The 15,836-nt window shown below is 41.4% G+C and overlaps 1 long non-coding RNA gene across 2 annotated transcripts; it reads left to right on the plus strand.

Annotated features, from left to right (window-relative positions):
* Positions 1–315: 315 nt before the first annotated feature.
* LOC120400341 lies at positions 316–14,038 on the plus strand. Of its 2 annotated transcripts, none has more exons than XR_005595749.1 (3): positions 316–428; positions 13,103–13,189; positions 13,826–14,038. It is a non-coding gene; the product is annotated as an uncharacterized LOC120400341 (long non-coding RNA). The 2 variants fall into 2 exon arrangements; XR_005595750.1 differs by lacking the exon at positions 316–428 and adding an exon at positions 9,009–9,101.
* The last annotated feature ends 1,798 nt before the right edge of the window (positions 14,039–15,836 follow it).

The raw sequence follows: 15,836 nt of genomic DNA on the forward strand, positions 1-15,836 counted from the left end.
TATGCTGACTTCGCTCATTGACTTGAAACACACAAGGTTATTTGTTTACCCCAGCTTTCTCTTAGCCATGTATTGTTCTCTGTTAGCTAGCCCTCATGCCCCAAGCCAAACTGTGGACTCCGGGCCTATATGAAAAGTTCTTAGCAGAAACTATAGTTAAGATCTTACATCCACAGCAAATGGATTTTGGCCTTTCAGATACAATCAGTAAAGAAATTGTTCCTCTCAATGTCACATCAAAGTGATGAACAAAGTCTTCATCATAAAGGCATAGTCTACCTACCTACCTACCTACCCAGAGTTCCATTGGCATCACTGGTGCTATGTGGGAGTGGTTGTGCCTTCCATGGCATATCTGTTTGTAGTACTGGCACTTAAATTTTTTAAAATAAAAACTCAAATTCTACAGAATCTGAGGGAGTCACCAGGTAAGTGATGGCCAGTGTACCCTGTGAATCGGTTCATAAGAATATAAGAACAGCCATACTGAGTCAGACCAATGGTCCATTTAGCCCAGTATCCTGTCTTCTGACAGGGGCAATGCCAGGTGCTTCAGAAGGAATGACCAGAACAGGGCAATTATCAACTGATCCATCCCTCATCGTCTAGTCCAGTGGTTCTCAACCAGAGGTACACGTACCCCTGGGGGTACACATAGGTCTTCCAGGGGGTACATCAACTCATTTAGATATCTGCCCAGTTTTACAATAGGCTACATAAAAAACACTAGTGAAGTCAATACACACTAAAATTTCATACAAACACTGACTTGTTTATATTGTTCTATATACTATACACTATAGTACAGTATTTATATTCCAAATGATTTATTTTACAAATATATGGTAAAAATGAGAAAATAAGCAATTTGTCAGCAATAGTGTGGCTGTGACACTTTTGTATTTTTATGTCTGATTTTGTAAGCAAGTAGTTTTTAAGTGAGGTGAATTTTGGGGGCACGCAAGACAAATCAGATTCCTGAAAGGGGTACAGTAGTCTGGAAAGGTTGAGAGCCACTGGTCTAGTCCCAGCTTCTGGCAGTCAAAGGCTAGGGAAACCCAGAGCATGGAGTTGCATCGCTGACCAGCTTGGCTAATAGCCATTGATATACCTATCCTCCATGGATTTATATAGTTCTTTTTTGAACCCTGTTTTGGCCTTCACAATATGCCTTGGCAATGAGTTCCACAGGTTAACTGTGTGTTGTGTGAAGAAATACTTACTTTTGTTTGTTTTAAACCTGCTGCCTATTAATTTTATTAGGCGACTCCTGGTTCATGTTATGTGAAGGAGTAAATAATATTTCCTTATTCACTTTCTCCACACCATTCATGATTTTATAGAACTCCATTTAATCTCCCCTTAGTTGTTTCTTTCCAAACTGAAAAATCCCAATCTTTTTAATCTCTCCTCATAGGAAAACTGTTCCATACCCTGAATAATTTTGTTGCCTTTCTCTATACCTTTTCCAATTCTAATATATCTTTACTGAGATGAGACAACCAGAACTGCACTTAGTATTCAAGGTGTGGGAGTACCATGGATCTATATAGTAGTATTATGATATATTCTGTCTTACTATGTATCCCTTTCCTAATGGTTCCTAAAATTCTGTTAGCTTTTTGGATGGCCGCTGCACAGTGAGCAGATGTTTTCAGAGAACTCTCAAGAATGACTCCAACATTTTTCTGGAGTGGTAACAGCTAATTTAGATCCCATCATTTTGTATGTATAGGTGGGATAATGTTTCCCAGTGTGCCTTACTTTTCATTTATCAACACTGAATTTCATCTGCCATTTTGTTGCCCAGTCACCCAGTTTTGTGAAACACTTTTGTAACTCTTCACAGTCTGCTTTTGATTTAACTATTGAGTAATTTTGTTTTGTATGCAAACTTTGCCACCTCACTGTTTACCCCTTTTTCCCAATTATTTATGAATATGTTGAACAGCCCTGGTCCCAGTACAGATCCCTGGGGGATCCTGCTATTTACTCCTTTCCGTTCTGAAAACTGACTATTTATTCCTACCCTTTTTTTCCTGACTGATAACCAGTTATTGATCCATGACAGGACCTTCCCTCTTATCCCACAACTGCTTACTTTGCTTAAAAGCCTTTGGTGAGGGACTTTGTCAAAGGCTTTCTGAAAGTCCAAGAACAGTATGTCCACTGGATCCCCCTTGTCAACATGTTTGTTGACCCCCACAAAGAATTCTAATAGAATGGTGATTTCCCTTGAGAAAAGCCGTGTTCATCTATGTGTCCAATAATTTTGTTCTTTACTATAGTTTCAACCAGTTTGCCTGGTACTGAAGTTAGACTTATTGGCCTGTAATTGCCAGGATCAACTCTGGAGCCTTTTAAAAAATTGGTGTTACATTAGCTATCCTCCAGTCATCTGGCACAGAAGCTGATTTAAATGATAGGTAACATACACTTAGTAGTTCTGCAATTTCATATCACAGTTCCTTCAGAACTCCTGGGTGAATACCATCTGCTCCTTGACTTATGACTGTTTAATTTATCAATTTATTCCAGTTCCTTGGTTCAGTTTCCACTTGGCCAAGCAAAGGACTTTGGTTCAAGGGACAGTAAATAATGAGACTAATGGGACTAACCTCCAGAGGACAGAGTTGTTGGCTGTTATCAACACAGAGTCCTGCTCAAACACCTTCTTCCGGTTCGCTGAGTATTAACTGTTGTCTCAGAGAAGGCCATGCATTATTTTTCCCCTGCTGTAGCACGTAAAAGCATAGCAGCAAGCTGACATGCTGGAGTTCCTTCATTGGGCCATATTTAATTTAAATATTAGGTTTAAAAAGTTTTAGTTGATGCTTTTTAAAGTACGCCAGGAGCCTGATTCTGACCTTGCTGACGCCTGTATACATCAGAAGCAACTCCACTGAAGTTACAATGGTGTAAAACCAGTGGGTGATTGAATCTTCTCATAAAATAGTTCCTTGTTGCTCACTTAAACCTTAAACTCTCTCCCCCCTCACTGCTTTTTAAAAGAGAAAAAAAATCAACTAAGAAAACATGCGAAAGAGTAGAGGGCCTGTAGATTTTTCCAAGAAGATGAAGGCACCGTGCCTTTGGATTTTTGCCCGTTAGTGCACATGAGCAATGTTGGTATCCCAGGATAACCACACTCCTCACGGTGTGTTATGCTTTAGATGGACTCAGAACTGTCATCGCAACCCATATAAATATATTTTATTTTCTTCACCTGCTCATGTGGCACACACCTGGGACTTGCTGGCAGCGTACTTGGCTTCAGTGCGGTGAAAGGGAGGCTGCCAGGTTGGAAAGCTAGCACTGTTCCTTCTACTGAGTTGCCCCCCACTGCTTTTATAGAGTGGTAAAGGACAGGCCTCAAAAAAACCTGGAAAAGTGCAGGTTCTACTGAAAATTTACCAATGTGGGGAAAAGTGAACTTCCAGAGCCTGAACTACAGTAATCCTGCTTGGACCCTCATAGCAGGACTCTGGAATCCCCTACCTGTGGCTATCACTTAGTGAATCCCTTCCCAGCTATCTGCTCCCTTGGTCACTCCTGGAGACCCGTAAGACTCCCTACTCCGTGATATATGTGCCCCTTAGCCCAAACCCTCCTCCCAGGTGTGGTAATGAGCAGTACTTTGGGAGTTAGCACAACACTCATGTGTTGTTGTTATACTAACGTAATAGTTTGGACTGAAACCTTTGTTGCTGGTTAGTGCTTCCCGGAGCAAAGGAGGTGTCAGCTGTATATTGCATAGAGCTGGCTGAAATGTTTATAGAGGAACTGAAATTTTCATTGGTTTGAGTTCACGGGCATTCCATACAAATGCAGTGTTTCCTGCTACATTTTTTGCATGAGTAACTGTTTTGCTGAAATGCTTTCCGCTCTCTGGATGTCACTCTCCCAGGCCCTGAAAGCTACAGGAGAGGGGGAACTGTCAGAGGAATTCCTCTGACAAGCAGAGGTCTAGGTTGCAGTCATAAGGAAGCCTCTAGGCCTCATGAATGTCCAATGGTTTATCAAAGTGGCTCAATGAACCCTGGGAATTGGCCTGTGACTCCCCAAAGCTGCCCTTCTGAGGCTCTGGGGAGCAGGACACTGAAGAGCGAAGGGGGGATTGTAATTTGGGAAAGGAGGGTTGCTTAGATTGTGTTCCCTATTGCCCTGACCCTTTATTCCCCATCCCTGTCCGCTTGTCCCTGGTTTTCTGCATATCTCTGGCCTAGGTGGCCTATGCAGGGCAGGTAGAGGGAGTTAGCTGTGGTGCTAGAATGTAGCGCAGGAGTGCCAGGCTGATCAGTGGGTCTGCTGCTGACATTTCAGTGGGGCTACCAAGTCCTCTCCTCCCTGGAGCAATCCCACTCATCACTTCCCTCTTTCACCACGCTGCTCCCCCCTGCACCATGTCCTCTGCTAGAATCACCCTCCTGTGTGCCCTCCTTGTTCCACATTGTGGTGGTGGTGAAACAGTTGACAAGACATTTAGATGATCAACAATGAGCGTCTGAGCTAACAACCCATTGAGATGAATGGTATACTCAGACCTCTCAGAGCCATCATTCAGGCTCTCTGCAGATACAGGCAGGCATTGATGTGCTCTGTTGGCTTATATTTGCTTCAATTAGTCTGTGAAGAGATTGTGGGTACCATCTGAGCTCAGTATATAATCCCAGCAGAAAGAGACCGAGTGATTTCTGTTCCACTTTAACTGGTAGTCTCAACATAACACAACATATGCAATCATGAACAAGCCCCTCCAGAGGGGTGCTATAGAAACCCCTAAGATAGACTCATAAGGATTTCTCTCTCTCTTTTCCATCCTCTCTCTACCCGACAAGGGAGAATTTTCACCCATTTCTGCTCAAACTTTTGTGAGCACCAATGTGATTCCCAATTCAGGCCCTGCTTCCCCTTTGTTCCATGGGACAAATACACTGCTAGCCCTTTTCCTGACACAGTTTACTTCTTTGTGCCACCTCCAGTACAATTGCTGGCATGCTATGGGGCCAGGTGTTTCCATTTCATGCTCATGCCAACTGACTTTCCACTCACCTACATGAGAGGGGGTAGCTGCCTAGCAGTGGGGGAATAAAAGGGCTCCTCACATCCCTTTCCCATCTTTGTGGGCACAGAGTTGGGATCATAACTGATCCCCAGATAAGAAGAATTCTCTCTCTTTTTCAGGGCAGGACTGTGAGGCTTCTATTATCTTTGAAACTGCAGAGGTGGATCTTTGGCCATATTCTGTTCTAATGTATACACATGCAATTCTTTAGGGGGTGTAATTGAGAGTAGAATATGCCCCTTTCTAAAAAAAAGTATGATACATTGGGTTGGGGATGCAGTAGAGTGTGGTAATATACTAGCCCTTCCCCTCCAGAAGCTGATTTCAAATCTTACTTTTAGCTGCATGTTAAATGAGTTTGATGGCCATGTTCACGTCGCTAAATTGCAACACACATCCAGTGCAATTAGCTGTTGTCTCTGTTAAGGAGGCACTCAGTCCTGGAATACCTGGCATGCTAAAGACAAGACTGAGATTTATTACCACCAGGGATAGGCAAATCTCTACATGTTTGGATTTGGTTTACAGGCACAAAGTTTGAAGCTGAAAATGATGTGACGATATTTGTACGTTGTCCCCCTGTCTGATGAGCCTCTGAATCCTTTCAGAGGTATTCTGAGCAGAGAGCCCTCTACGTACCGTATACTGGCTTTGAAGGACTACAAACTCCAAGGTGCAGTGGGGGACTAACCTTCCTGGCTCAGAGGCAGGGTATTGGTGGGCTCCATTTTGTGGGCAAAGAGCTGGAACAGACCTGCTGCTCCCTTTGGGGTCTGGGCCATGAAGAAGCTGTGATGGAGTCCTGGGGTTGAGTTTTTGGGGCTGAAGACACATGACTAGGGTTAAAACTACACTACTGTTGACAACTTGTTAGTGCTAAGTCCTAGCTCATGGATGCATTCTCCACATTTGAGAGCGGAAGCCGGAGACTTTGGGTTGTGCGGATGTGAATTTGGCCTACAGACAGTTGAGGAAAGAGTGACTTACCCCTGGGTTATTGCTCTCTAATATAACAACTGTTACTGCCAACTTGTACTGCGCAACCTAAGCTAGTCACAATACAAAATTGCCTCACTCCTTCTTGTTTCACTTGGACTGCCTTTGTCGGATTTACAAAGTGCTGGCCTGAACTCCTGCTCACCCAGTGTGCCAACACAAGAGAGGGCTATAATCTTAAGGGAGAGTGTGCGTTCAGGGATGGGATGGATTTGTGTATGATGCCAAGAGATTTGTTTATGTTGCTGTAGAAAGCTGCAGCCATTAGCTGAGCTATTGCAGTGCCACCTACTGATCTGCTGTGGGTATAATAACCTATATTAGTCTGTTGCATTTTTACTGTATGTTGTTAGGATTACTTTTGAGAAACATTGTGTTGCTTTTGGGTGTTTATTGCCTGGATACAATCTATTATATTTTTGTTCCTGAAGGCAGCCGAGGTACGCCCACTGGTGTATGCAGTGCCTGGCCTGGTAGAGGCACTGTCAACTATAAATATTCATAGAAGTAATTCTCCCCTCTCAGCTGGGACCCCCCCCCCACCTGGAACACCATTATCCTTAATGATGTAAGGCACCCAGGCAACAGGTGTGAGTTTCCTGCTCCAGAGTAACCTGGGACGGAAAAGGCAGTTACAGGTATTGCAATGTAAAGACAAACTCAGCATAACACCAAGTCAGGAGAATTGATGTTCTTCTGGGGGCAAATGTTCCTGCATGCATTCCAACCATCCTTCGGATGCATGCCCAATTACAAGGCACGGTAGCCTCATGTCATTAATCCATATCATTTATACAAAAGTGGATTATTTTTCAGGTGCAAGTTCATCATGAACAGTATTCAGTTTTCAATAATCTCTGCAAGATCTGATGTTTCCCCACCCCTTGTGTGTGACATTCTGCTGCAACAAACAAGGGTGTTCCCACTTAAACTTTGGCCTCTTCATAAAGTGCATCATTTGTCCACAGATTTTATATCAAGTCAGGATGAAGTCCAATAATCATATAAATACCAGTCTTAAGATATGCATCTTATTTCAGAATAGTAATATTTATTATGCTATCAACTTTTTAACAGCTGGTCAAAAAATGGAAAATACAAAAAGGAGAGAGAACATGTATGCACCTTTAACAGTGAATTAGTCACACAAGCAGCAGCAGCCCCGAAGATTCAACTTTGTAAAGCTAATTCCACCTTATTGGTATCAGTTTCATCCAACCAAATATACCTGGAAAGGTTGACACAAAGACTAAGTCATTCTTGTTCATTTGTATGGCAAAATAAAGGAAGGCATTGTGTTTTAAAAGCAATATTTGCTATCAATAATTGTTACCAAGACGCAGAATTCATAGCCATATCTACCCTCCTCATGTACACACATTGAATTTAGTGGCATTCAAATGTAGGGATTTAGTTTGGCCTGTTTGAAAGTTAAGGGCTATTTGCAAAATTGGAATCTGGCTCTGGGTTTGAATTTTTGGCTGTTCATATCCCTGACTTTGGTTCTAGCCCATTACTATTTATTAATGTTTCTGCTTTACATAGCCTTAGGAGATCCTGAATGTCCAGCTAGCAACTATTGCTAAGACTATTTCCTTTGTAGGCTTGCCCAGAAGGGTATACAAGGTCTTGGAAGCAGACCTGGGTACCATTACACATATTGTCACCTCGACACTGGACTATTGCAATATGCTGTACATGGGGCTATACTTAATCTAATGATTTAGGTTGGTGCATAATGTAGTTGTCCTCTTGTTAAGTGGTGCTTTCTATACAGAGCAGATGACATGGATGCTCTGACATCTGTACTGATCACCAGTTTCCTTAAATTCCATTCAGAAAGTATTGGCTTTGATGAGTGAAGCTCAAAATGCTTTTGGCAGTGGCCACCTAATAAAATGCCTCTCTCTGTCCTGGAGACACTCCAGCTAGTAGTTCCCTGGTGAAAGAGAAGCGATGCTAGCGATATATTCCCTGTCTGGAAATCACTTCCCTGATTGTTCCCACAAAATGTCTATTTGTTGGCCACATGATTCTTGGGCTTTTTATGGCTGGATGATGGAGGGACTTGGGGTGTTTATTTGTAGGGCATTAGTTTTAATATTTATTATGAGATCCTCAAGCCTTATAAAAGCTTAATATGTTCCTTTTCTAACAGTTCCTGGATTTGAACTCCAGGTGGGTGGGGAAAAGGACATTTTCAGCATGGTCCCATTGATTCTAGAATTCACTTTCCCCATTAAGCTGACAAAGCCCGCGTTTGTTGACTTTCAAGCATGCTGTAGGGTCTCTTGTATGTCTACACCTTAAGCTGTGGGTGTGAGTCCCAGCATGAGGAGATATACTTGTGTTAAAAATAGGATTAGAGACATTCATTGCTATTAGCCAAGATGATCACAGATGCAACCCCATGCTTTGGGTGTTCAAGGCCTCTGACTGCTAGATGCTGGGGCTGGATGACAGAGGATAGATCACTTGACAATTGCCCTATTTTGTACATTCCCTCTGAAGTACCTGGTATTGGCCACTATTGGAAGACAGGATATTGAGCTAGATGGACCATTGGTCTGAGCCAGCATGGCCATTTTTATCTTCTCTCCTTGAGCTAGCTCACTAAAAATAGAGTTTAGCTGTGGAAGCACAAGAGGTGAGAGGGGCTAGCTAAATTAGTACATACTCGCTTGAGACCCTAGGCATGTGATCAGAGCAACTAGCCCCTCCAGCTGGTGGTGCTGTCACAGTTCCACTCTAGTTTGTTGCACGCTAGCTTGATCAGAGCTAATGCGAGTATGTCAACTTCAAGCAGGTAATCACACCTTCAGCTCAAAGTGTAGACATGCCCTTTGATGGTTTATTCAAACAGAGTTCCCACATCTTTAGCAGAGAAGACTAGCAAGCAGATCAAGGTTATAATTTTGGAAGGCTGCATGAATGCCTCTGACTGTTAGGCTGAGAAAACTGGAACAAACCATGAGGAGCCAGATATTAGAACAAGGACAAGGAACTTCATAGCCAAATAATAACCAAGAAAGTCAGGCTGGTAAGGATAAATACTGGTTTAAGAGGAACTTTAGTTGCAGAAGTGGAAATGAGCAAAATATATAGTTGAGATGGGCAAAAAATACAAATGGACAAGCCAGAGAATTACATAAGACAAATTAATGTGAGCTAACTGGTCATTCAGTTCATCCCCAGCCAGTGCAGGAGTGATTCTCTACAATATGTTTAGGATCTCCCCTAATACCCATATATGTCAAAGGCAGTCTTTCTATGGTCTCCAGGGGGAATTGGGTCAGGTCCTCATTGTCCAATTATCTTTAAATGAGCCAAGTGATGGAGCTGCTGCCTCATTTCATGGGAGACTATTCCACCAGCTAATAGACTGCAACATCAGATTGCTCTTCCAGACATTCAGCCTGCGTGTTTCTCTTCTCAATTCCATCCCATTACTTCCTTTTATTTGCCTAAATTACTAATTACTTCCTCCTTGGTAGTTATACTCTTCAAATATTTGTAGATTGCGATCATGTTCCTCCTCTACCTTTGCTTAGCCTATACTTAATCCGTGTAACTCTTTCCTTAAAAGTCAGTCTATTCAGCCTTCTTATTGTTTCTTTGCTCCTCCCTGAACTGCCTCGAACCAGAGATCAAACCCATATTAAAGGCAAAAAACAAAAGATACCACAAGCTTGATTTAACGTTCAGTGAAAAGAATAATTTTGGTGGTGCAGCCATTCACTTGTATTCTGGAAATGTAGCCACTCCTTCTTTAGCCCTCATTATCTGAAGCTTCCAGTACGGATTGGGAACATTCTTATTTCTAGGTACATTCCATTGCCTATTGGGCCTGATTCTTCTTCGACTTACATCAGATAGAATCACAGAAATGTAGGACTGGAAGGGACCTCGATAGGTCATCTAGTCCAGTACCCTGCACTGAGGCAGGATTAAGTATTATAGATACACCATTGTAATTCTCTTGACTTAAGAGAAACTATTTCGATTCAGACCAAGGAAAACCAGGCCCAGTGTGTCATCATTATTCGTGTAGTATGGCCTATGCTATTCCATACACAAAAATAAAGGCAATTTCTGCTCTAAGGAGTATGCTATTCATTTCCAAAAGTGGCTACTAACTTTTGGTGCTTCAGTATTTGGGGTTCCTGTGATGGACTGTGAGTAGCCTAAGGCTGGCTGGATGGCAGCCCAAGAGCTCAGAGAGCTGAGCTCTCTCCCCCTCTTTGGTAGTAGGTAATGACTTGGGGAAAAGTCTTACAGTGTGGGGAACAAATATTTATAAAGCACTTTATGCTGAACTTGCCAATGGTGTGTTTGAAGCCTGTTTGCAGTAAGAATCCAGGGCGAGGGAACCCCGCCTTGTGACAGTACCCCATACAAATCAATTTGGGGGTATCTGAGTGCCCATAACTCAAGCGGCAGTCAGCAACTCTGAAAATCAGACTAAGAGTTTCTCAAATTGGGCCCTCAAAACCAGAGTCTACCAAACTCAGTGACCACTTTTGAAAATTTAGTAAATGGAAGACAGATGCCCGGGACATCCAGAGATAGGGATAAGCATAGTGTGATGTTGTGTACTTTGTAATTAATTAAAATGTACACACAAGTAAAATGGATATATAAATCACCCAGACGTTGGGGCAAACAGGGTAGATTTACAATGTCTCTCTCACTCAGATATTTGATGCTTTGTAAGTAGGCATGGCAGAATTTGATTTTTTTATATAGTTTTGATGAATAATATCAATTTTTATTTTTTCTATTTAAATGTTCAGAATGGTGGTAAATTATGAGGGGTCAGATGATTATTAAATGACAGCAGAGGTTGAGATTCAAAAAGTTAAAACTTATAACCATTAAAACAAAAGTCAGCATCACATATTGACCTATACACCAAAAACAGACTTATTAGAGTTTGATTTAAGTTCCCAAGTAGCATTTTTCTTTATTTGCCTACCTGCAAATTTCAATTATTATCCCTGGAAATATATTTCTGTATGTCTGTGTGCAGTGAAAGCAACATTTACTGATAAAAATCTAATCCTTCCAAGCCTACTTGTAAGAGTAAATATCCTGGATTTGGGATTTATTATACAAATAAAGCGATGAAGTGTTGCTATGGGAATGATTTATGCTAATGTTACTCCTCTGAGTATGTCCAGTGTGAATAGATGTTTCCAGAAGCCTGAGCATAGCCATTCTGAGTTGAGTACTCTTACAGTTAATACAGTAAAAGAGCTGGGCTTCTCTCCAGTGAGCTTGTTCCCTGTGTGCTTAGTAGAGTGTGGGAGGCGGGTCATCAAAATAAAATGGAGTCTGCCAGAATGAATGTGGAGGAGCAATCCTTGGAACCTCATCTGGCTTTTAGACTTGGGAGAACTCATGCAGGGTGGGCATAAAGTACTCCATACTTTCCTCTCTTTTCTCCACTCCCTCCTGCCCTGTCTTTCCCACGTCACACCCTCTCCCCCACTGAAAATAAAATAAAGAAAAGGGGCAGGAGGGAATCAACCAAAACCCTCTAATTTTTCCTGCTGAATTTTCATATTTATTGTGTGGCAGATCAATTCCATATTTTCTAAAGAGCATATGCAACGTGTGTGTGCATTGGAGGGAGTGTTAGGGAGGTCTCAGATGAAACATAAAAGGCTGCAATCCAACAAGTTCAGAACTACAGTACTTAAATTGAAATGGCTGGCTCGGTTTGATGCTACAGATATGCTAGAATGTAAATATAAACCATTTTGATGCAGACATCCAGATCTTTGTGCAAAGTGTTGCTCATTTCCCAAACCTGTCTCTTGAGTTATCTGCAGTAATTTATAGCCTGGCTGCAAATAGCAATGTTTCCTTTGTGTGGTATGCATTTGTTTGAAATATTAATCAGTTCCATGAGAGGAGCTGCATTTATGAACTTTTCCCACTGATAAATGGCAGAATATGCAGTAATTTCTCTTTGCTGTGGTTTTCCCAAAGGGCTGCTTTCTCCACATTCAGGCATCAGCAGGATGGAAGGCTTTTTCAACACCTGTTTACAGTAGCTCTGAAATGAGAAACCAGAAGACCATCTGCTTGCAGGCTCTCTCTCCTCGTTACCATGTTTAAAGCAACTTCTCTTCATAACACTTCATTATTTTCTCAGCATCTCTATCCTTCGCTTGTGCTCACAATTAGTGAGACAAGTACGTTTTGGTTTAATGAAGCCTTACCTTTTTCATTGTGTAAAATGCACCAAGCCTAGTTAAGACAATAGCTCTTGATGTATATGTTATATAGGAAAATTCAATGGTTGTTAATGGCTATTGCTATAATGATAATGTGCTATTGGAATATTAACTTAAGACATTTAACTAGTCTTTGTACAGTGCCAAGCACAATGGGACTTCGATCTTTACTGGGGCCTCTGGGCACTATAAAATATATCAAAGCATACATTAAGAATTATACTGTACCATCCTAGTCCTCTTCACTAACGGTTTGTCCTGACTATGGTGAAAGGTATGTTGGTAGAAGGTGTTAGTTAATACACTCAGAATCTCTGGTGTAGGCAAGGCAGCACAGAATTTTTACATATCCTATCCTGATTGAATTGAAATCTAGACCCTTCCTTTGGCTTCAACCTAATTAACTTGGAATGTGTTTAAGAGTCCACACTGCCTTGTCTGTATTAGACTTTCACAATGTGTTAGCTAACACTCTCACAACACACCTTTCATTCCAGTCAAAATAATTCCTAAAATATGCTAATAACAAAAATCAAAACAAAACAGTGGCACTAAAAAGATGTATGGTATCATTAAGATCAAAGTATTTTTTCTCCAACCCATCTCTCACCTTTGTCCATAGATAATAACATATTTGTATCAGTGATCATGGGTCAAATTTTCAAAAGCAACTAAGTAAGGTAGGAGTCTGAGTCCCATTTTTAGAAGCACTTAAATCACTTAGGAGCCTAAATCCCATTGACTTCAAAATGTGGTACAAATTAAGAATCTGAAATGTCAATAACTCATTTGCACACAGGTTGCTTTATTTGTACCTACGTGAAGGGGGTGTTCAAACCCAAGATTCCTGATTGGATGACAAACATTTTTATGAGCAGGAGGAAGGGTAAGTTCCTATAGTGATGGGGTCTGTGTAAGTATTTAGATAATAGGTCATTTCTGTGGTGAAGGCTCATGTGAACCCCTCTAGGTTTTCAGCCTGCCCTTGAGGAACAAGCCACCCAAATACACGATCAGGGTGTTGATGAGTTAGTACAGCAGTACAGTCATGTCTAACATCAATGCATTGGCCCCAAGTTGCCCACTCCCCCAGGCCATCCAAGAATATATTTTCCCAATCACCCTACTTGGAAATTATATTTGTATATGTGTATATATGTTTGAGTGTTTACAAGTGAATTTCACCCTACAAGAGCAACCCACAAGGTATTAAAATGCAAGTGTCACAACTCTTTGTTTGTGTGTGTATAAACACACTCACATGAATACTCTTGTTCACATGCAAATACAGGTAATCATGGAAAGAACAGCCTTTCCCCAAACATTTCTACAAAGGAAAACCATTGCACAAACATAGTTGAACTGAACAGCTGTTTGGAATTGGAACAAATCCTCATAAAACCTGTTTTTGCAATGTTCAACAAGCTCTACTTGTCAGAGTGTTTCTAGAAAACAAATAAAAAGTGTCATGCAGTTGCTACTAAATAATATTAGTGAATATTTGTGAATGCATTTTTTACAGATGTTAGGATTCAGTTACAATTTTGACAGCCATGTATCATTATGAATGAAGAAAATAATTTTCAGTGACCAAAAGTTATAACTACTGAATCCACACAGCATCAGTGGATCCATGACACTAAACTCATGGAGAAGGATCAGACTATGAAAAACCTATATGGATGTGAAATAGCATCATTTAATCTATCAATACACTTCTACACTGCAAACAGAGACGGAGAACCTTGTTCCACTAAACAGGCTTGATTAGTGAAAAATTGTAAGCAGAAATAAAATGTATTCATGCATAATGTTTTTACTGTTGTTCCGGTTCTTATACCACATCTGTACCATGGTGGCTTGCCCTTGGGCTGGACAGCTTGGGGTTAAGCCAGCCTTGATTAAAAGACAAACTGCACCTGAGAAATTTTAACCAGTGACCTAGAGTAGAAAGGCTCTGCAGCCCATTGTAACCAGTCCTCTGAATGCTCCAGCCTCATTTTCTCACTGAAATCTATTGCCCACTTTTGTGTATATAACTAAAAGTTTTCCATGGGGCGGACCTCATCTTAACACAGAGAGACTGTCTTGTGGACCCGCCTTCCTTCCATTTACAATTGCAGAATGTGCCTGTAGCAATACTACAGTTGCTTATATGGAAAACTAAAGCTGGGAAAGCATTCTGAGGCTTTTAACGGTCTTTAATGCAACAAGTGTTTTATGGTTTTAGAAAAACATTATTAATCAGACTGTCTGTTTCTTGCTCCGTTCTGTTCCATTGCTCTTTCTCCCCTTACTGCTCTGCAGATGCTTCCCTGGCCAGCTGTTCCCCAGTTCCATGCCTCCCTTGGACATGCTGTCTCATTGCTTGGCCCCTCTCTCCCCTTGTACATGATTTCTTGCTGTTTGGTTCCCTTCTACCCTAGATGTGCTGCCCACTTCCCAGTTCTTGTCTTTTCCTAGTCTCATGAATGTGCAGCTTGGCTGCCTCATTAACTTCTTTCTTGCAACTTTGGAAATTCCTCTCCCACTGGTGGCTCTCATTTCTGTTTCCTGTCCTTCTCCTGGTTACCTGGTAGCAAACAGAGGCAGTTTGGCTGGCTGCTGCTCCTGTTCCACTGGGCATCTGTAGAGACAGCTGTGAACAAGTTGAAGAGAAAGCACCATGTGACCAGATAATTTTCTGCACAGCATTAGCAAACACTGAGTCTCTGTGATTTCCTCCATACAGCCCCTATACATAGTAGAACCTCCCTGAGATCATCTGAAAGGCTCCTTCCCTGTCCTCTTTTTAGTCCCTTGTAAAAAAAGTCACTTCTGCCATGCTTCCTGAAGTCAATCAAGCTGACTTTTGTATATAAATTGCATATTGTTCTACTTCCCCTAACCTCTGTCTAGCCATCTGTCCTTAGATTGTGAGCATCTCAAAGCAGGGATTTGGAAAGTACCTAGCACTTAGTTGGTGCTGCTACAAATACATTACAAATAATAATAATAATGCTTCATGACGCATCACTGGTCCATTGGCCACAATTTGGGAACTTCTGCTCTAACTTAAATCTCATTTTCCAGTAAATCCCCATAATGGCATGTAGGCTATTACTTAGGAACAATATAACCATGACCCAGGAAGGCATTGGAATGATCACAGCTGGACAAATGTTGCAAAAAATTCCTTTACAAACATTTGTTTGAATAAAAACTGGGTTTTCTTTGTATTCCAGACACCTTGCATTGATATTAAGTCTTGCGAATGCTCATGGGACCATATATTTTAGGGGTTTATATTGCTGTCTGTCATTGTAATGTCTAAGCACCTTCCATGTAAAATCAATAGCAAAGGCTGGCATGGACTTCATGGAGTCTCTGGCTCACCTCCTTTTTGTGACATCTGCTTGTGGCATTTTTCATTTGCTTCTTGGTTTGGCTGATTTATTTGGTTCAAGTTGTAATTTAAATTTGAGGATGGGGGGTGTTGAGCTGCTCAAACTTTGGGTGATGGTTATGACCTAAGCTCCACCCTACAGAACATG

The sequence above is a fragment of the Mauremys reevesii genome, linkage group 3 (assembly GCF_016161935.1).
Source record: "Mauremys reevesii isolate NIE-2019 linkage group 3, ASM1616193v1, whole genome shotgun sequence".
NCBI lineage: Eukaryota > Metazoa > Chordata > Testudines > Geoemydidae > Mauremys > Mauremys reevesii.